Source organism: Lipotes vexillifer, unplaced genomic scaffold (genome assembly GCF_000442215.2).
Source record: "Lipotes vexillifer unplaced genomic scaffold, Lipotes_vexillifer_v1.1 scaffold778, whole genome shotgun sequence".
NCBI lineage: Eukaryota > Metazoa > Chordata > Mammalia > Artiodactyla > Lipotidae > Lipotes > Lipotes vexillifer.
Window position 1 is genome coordinate 2,135,817 of NW_006774127.1, and position 5,011 is coordinate 2,140,827.

Sequence of the window (5,011 nt, forward strand, 5' to 3'; positions counted from 1 at the left end):
TCTCCCTTTAAAGGCACATCCACCCCTCCCTCATCCCTGGGACCCCTGGCAATCACTACTCTGTTCGCCGTCTCAAACTCTTTTCAAAGCAGAAATTAGATCATGTCATTCCCTTCTTTAAAGTCCTCCAGTGGCTTCCTACTCAGAATAAAATCAAGCTCCCTGTGTGATCCTGCCCCGGCTGCCTCTCTGGCCTCATCTGTGTCATTTTCTCCCTTTGTTCTCGAGGCTGCAGACACCCAGCCGTAAAACATGGCAAGCTTGTTCCTGCTTTAGGGATTTTGCATGAATTATTCCTTTATTTTTCTCTTTTCTTCCTCTTCTTCTGCGTCTTCGTTGTTGTCTTCTTACTTAATGAAATGCTCGAATGCTCTTCCCTTGATTATTTTTTTTCCATGGTTGGTCCTTCTTGTCATTCAATTCCCAGTCCCAAGTGTCACCTCCTCAGGAAGACCTTTCCTGATCACCCCATTAAAGTAGCTCCCTCACTGTCACAGCAGCCTTACTTCCTAACCAGCGATCATCGCTTCATGATAATTTTGTTGGGTGTTGGTATAACAGCTAGCTGTCTAGGCGACCGGATTTTCTCTCTGCTCCTAGTATGTAAGTTCCATGAAGCCCGCGGCCTTGCTTACAGACGTCTTGTTTACGTCTGTGTTCCCACTGAATGTTGCTTGGTACACAGCGGTGTTCACAAACACTTGCTGGTTTGAATTAATGACCTTCTTGTAGATTGGGTTCCATGGCCACATCTGAGTTGGACACTGGAGGAGACCCCTCTTGGGGGCAGAGTTTGTGGGCTGCTTCTTTTTGGCCACAGAGTGAGATAGCGGCTGGGAACTGGGCAATCAGAGCCTGCTGTCAGCTCAGCTTGGGAGGTCTGTGACCATATGACACCCCAAAACCTAGTCTGCTCCTGGACTTTGGGCAATTCCAGGGGTTCGAACCAAGGCCTGAAATATTCCCAAGTCTAGAATTTGGCCCATCTTCATAACGTTTGGTTTCCTCGTTTTCTCCTTTGCTTTTCCCTCAGGGCTGTTGGAAATAAGTGGCTGGATGGAGGGACATCATGAATTTGTCCCTTGCCCATGGGATGTTTTGCAGTAACATCTCGAATGATGTTTCCCATTTTCAGGCTGAGAATACCTCACAAGGGTGTTTGGGGGATGCCTGGGGGTCAGGATTCTTTTGCCCACCCTACCCCACAGTCTTATCTCTTGCCAAGGCTACCACTTCCCTCCCTCTCTTTATCCTGTTTTCTGTCTTCAAATCTCTCGGTCCCCTTGGATTGCGATTTGAAGCAGAAAGGCCCTCTTTTAGCAAAGGCATATTTGCCTCCCTTTTCGTTTTGTCTCCTCAAAGATCCTTACTAAATGCTGTGAGTAGTTGGAACCTTGCATCTTTCCTATTGAGTGCCTTAATGTTCCTTGTAGTCTTGGTGGGCACAACAGGCCACAGGCCACAGCCTGATTGTTTCTTTTCTCAAAAATAGTTAAGTGCTCAGGCTGGGTTCATGAGGTGTTCATTGAATTTTACCCTGTCTCCTTTCTTCAGCCAATTTCACATTTTTACTTCTGTCTTGTATTTACAATACCACACTTCCTGATACTGATTTTTTATTAGTTTTAAAAAACAGAATGCTTTCAGATGTAAGTAGCAGACAACCTAGCTTAAATTGTCTCAATAGAAAGAATTTCCTTCAGTAAATTAAGAGCAAAGTGCAAAAGTAGCTCCAGTGGCATGGCAAGGACCTGGTTTTCCCATTTCTCAGTGCTGTGACCTCAGACCATTCTTGGCTGTCCCTTCCCCTTGTGTTCCAAAGGTAGGACGTGGCTACCAGCAGCTCCCATGGCTATTTGCTTCTGGCTTTAACTAGCAGAGATGTTAAGAGAACACTTCCCCAGTAGCTCATGCCTAGAATAGAAGTTCTGGAGTTGAATCTTCTTGTCTGATTGGCCTAATTTGGATCACGTGTCCATCTCTGAGCCAACCACTGGCTAGGATGATGGGAATTAGGGTCCATCTTGGAATCCAGTAATGGTGTTAGTCTCACCCAACATATAGGAAGGACTAGGACATTTGAGGGAACAGGAAAAGAAATGCTAGGAAGGCAACCAACAAATAAGTAGACAATACCATTTAATGAACTTCTGAAAAAAAGAATGCCCTCTTTGTAGTAGTGTGAATTAAATGATGTATTTTTGTTGAAGTGCCAAACATTTTTGCCAGGTGTTAGGAATGGTAGCTTTATATGTGAACTTACCCCAACAAATTTCATGGTCGATTTGTATTATAGAATGTTTCTGGTTTGTTGTATAGTGTTGTTTTATTTGGGACTATTTCAATACTGATTTAAATAAAATTTAGGTACAGAACATAGGAATACATTCTTATATCATTTCTCTAGAGATAATAGAATATTTTTAAGGAAGAAAAATACATGTTAATTATAAATTGAATTCAGGATGTATAAAAAGAGAAAAAATTGGTTTTTATGCAAGAGTATAATTTTTCTCAGAAAGGTGATTACCAACCCTTCCTTATAATAAAGGCTTTGAATTAATAATTAATATCTGTTCTTGATATCTGGAGCTCTGTATTTTTACTCCTATATTCCTTAAAAAAAAAAAAAAAAGTGCTTAGAAGATGCTTGGCTGTGCTTCGAACCCATGCTCCAAGGAATGGTTGGGTCTCTCAGACCCTCAAGCTCTTCCCTCTGTGGAGTCAGTGAGGCCGGGTGGTTAAGAGCTGGACTGGAGCCAACCTGTGCCTTTAGACAAGTGACCTCATCTCTTAGTTTCCCCAGCTATAAAAATGGGGAAAATAATTGAAGCCACATCAGAGTATTGTGAGTATTAAATAAAATAATCCACATGCAGTGTCTGGTACACAGTGTTCAATACATGTTAGCTAATATTAACATTGTCGTATTTTGGTGACTCTAAGATGACTTTGATTGAAAGTCATACCATTGTTTTATATACCACTAAAAAAGAAACACCAGTATTTACACTACAATATGATTCATTTGAAGATTTCAGAGATGTTAAAATATGAAGAAATGTGTCTTAGAATCAATGATATATGGTATTATGGCTGCCTCTGACTTGAAAGTCCTGGAAATTGTTTGTATACCTACAAATTAATGCCATCTGTCTTCAGTTTAAACATAACACAGTGGGATCTAAAGTTTCCTTTCCTTTTCGTTTTTGTCCTAAACATATATTGTATTTGGTCTCACATGTTGCAATATTGGCAATTTCATAATTACTAATTCATTACGTAGGTTGCATAGCGGATGCTACAAGACCCACCATAGGCTTTGCAAACTTGGGTTATTTGCTTTTCTTCAGTGATTTAGAAAGAAATTTTAAATACATTTTTGGAATCATTAATATTGGTTGAATAAACCTATTTGGAAGCTCAAGGCAGGTTAAATGATAGTGCACATTATCTTCTAGAACAGCACAAGTTGTAGGCAGAAAACCAACTTAGGAAAGCGCCTCTGGGACACCCAAACACATTCAGTTTAGAAAGAGTAATATTGCTGTTCGAAAGAAATGTGTGGTAGTTGATTTTCCACTAAAATATAAATGCGGACAGTATATTGTAGAACTTGAGAGACAGTCACAGACTATTTAAGTACCAACTTGTTGTAGTAAAAAGTAGCTATGTACTATGCTTAGCATAAATTTAGAAGTAAAACCCGTAAGGATATCACATAACTTGATAGAGTGCTATTTCTCTTGGAAATTCTCTGGTATTTAGAGTGTTGTGAATGGGGTAGTATAAGCCTTTTGTTTGTTTTTGTTTAAGGCCTGTTTTTGATATTAAAATTGAAATGAATGATAGAAGTCTTTTCGGAGACTCGACCTGTTTACTTATTGCATTATTTATGGCTTACTTCATCAGCTGAATGTCAGCAGGATTCTACTCTTGTTGATGACAGCTGAGTGAGTGGAGCAGATGTGCTGTTGGGTTACCTTGTCACAGCCCTAGAGGGAGTCCCCTGGCACATCTGGCACATGAAGTATTTAAATGTTATTTGAGGGTGTTGATCATGACTTTGGCGAAGACTGTATCTCAGTGCAGTCCATATTTTAATGCATTCTGAAACAGCAGTGTTGTTCTCTTTCAGGGAACCCAGGAGACTTTGTTTGCTGTATTTTGTATAGAATTCAGCATAACAGTACCAAAAATAACACTTTTATTTTAGAAAAGGAGGTTTACTTTAGAAATAACAGGAAAATTATTTCCAAAAGCAGACATTTGATCGGCTTCAGTACTTTTCTCATCACCTACATAGTAGTGATGTTTATATTTAGAATAGAGAGAAGCCAGTGCAAGATCTCTCAGCAAGGCTTTCCTAAAGGATGTGATTATGTCAGTGTTACTCCAGGTGTTTAATTTCAGGCAGTGTGAGTCAAGGATCTGGTGTTTCTTATGTTAGAATAGATTGGACTTGATTCAGAAAGAAAAAATCCCCAAACAACCCATTAATTTGAAGTGTATAAATCACAGCCTAAAAATGATTTTAGAGTTTTAAAATAGATGACCCATGCATGTAATAGAAGAGGGTACCCATTAAAAATGCCTTTTCCTCCTCCCTGCCCCTTGCCAACCATCTTGCCTCCAGAGAGGCAGCAATTATTACCATGGTATTATTAATTTCTCTAGTAGCATTCTTCCAGAGGTTTTCTGTTCCCTTTTCTCTATCTCTTCCTCTCTCTTTCTTGTTAACAACAGGCGACAGCGTACTATATGCACTGTTGTGCACCTTGCTTCTTTCACGTCATCAGGGACTGCTTTACCTTTGGAGCTCCAGAGCTGCCTCTGTGGCAGAAACAGCGCTGCTCAATGACTGTCCTTGTGCCCTTCAACTTTTCCCAGCTGCCTGGAGGTTATGTGGCACCACGTGATTGATTCTGGCTAGTGAACCGTGAGAAGCAGTGATCTGTCTCACTCGGGGGCCGAGGCCATAAGCACCTCCAGCTCTACCATGGAGTACCCT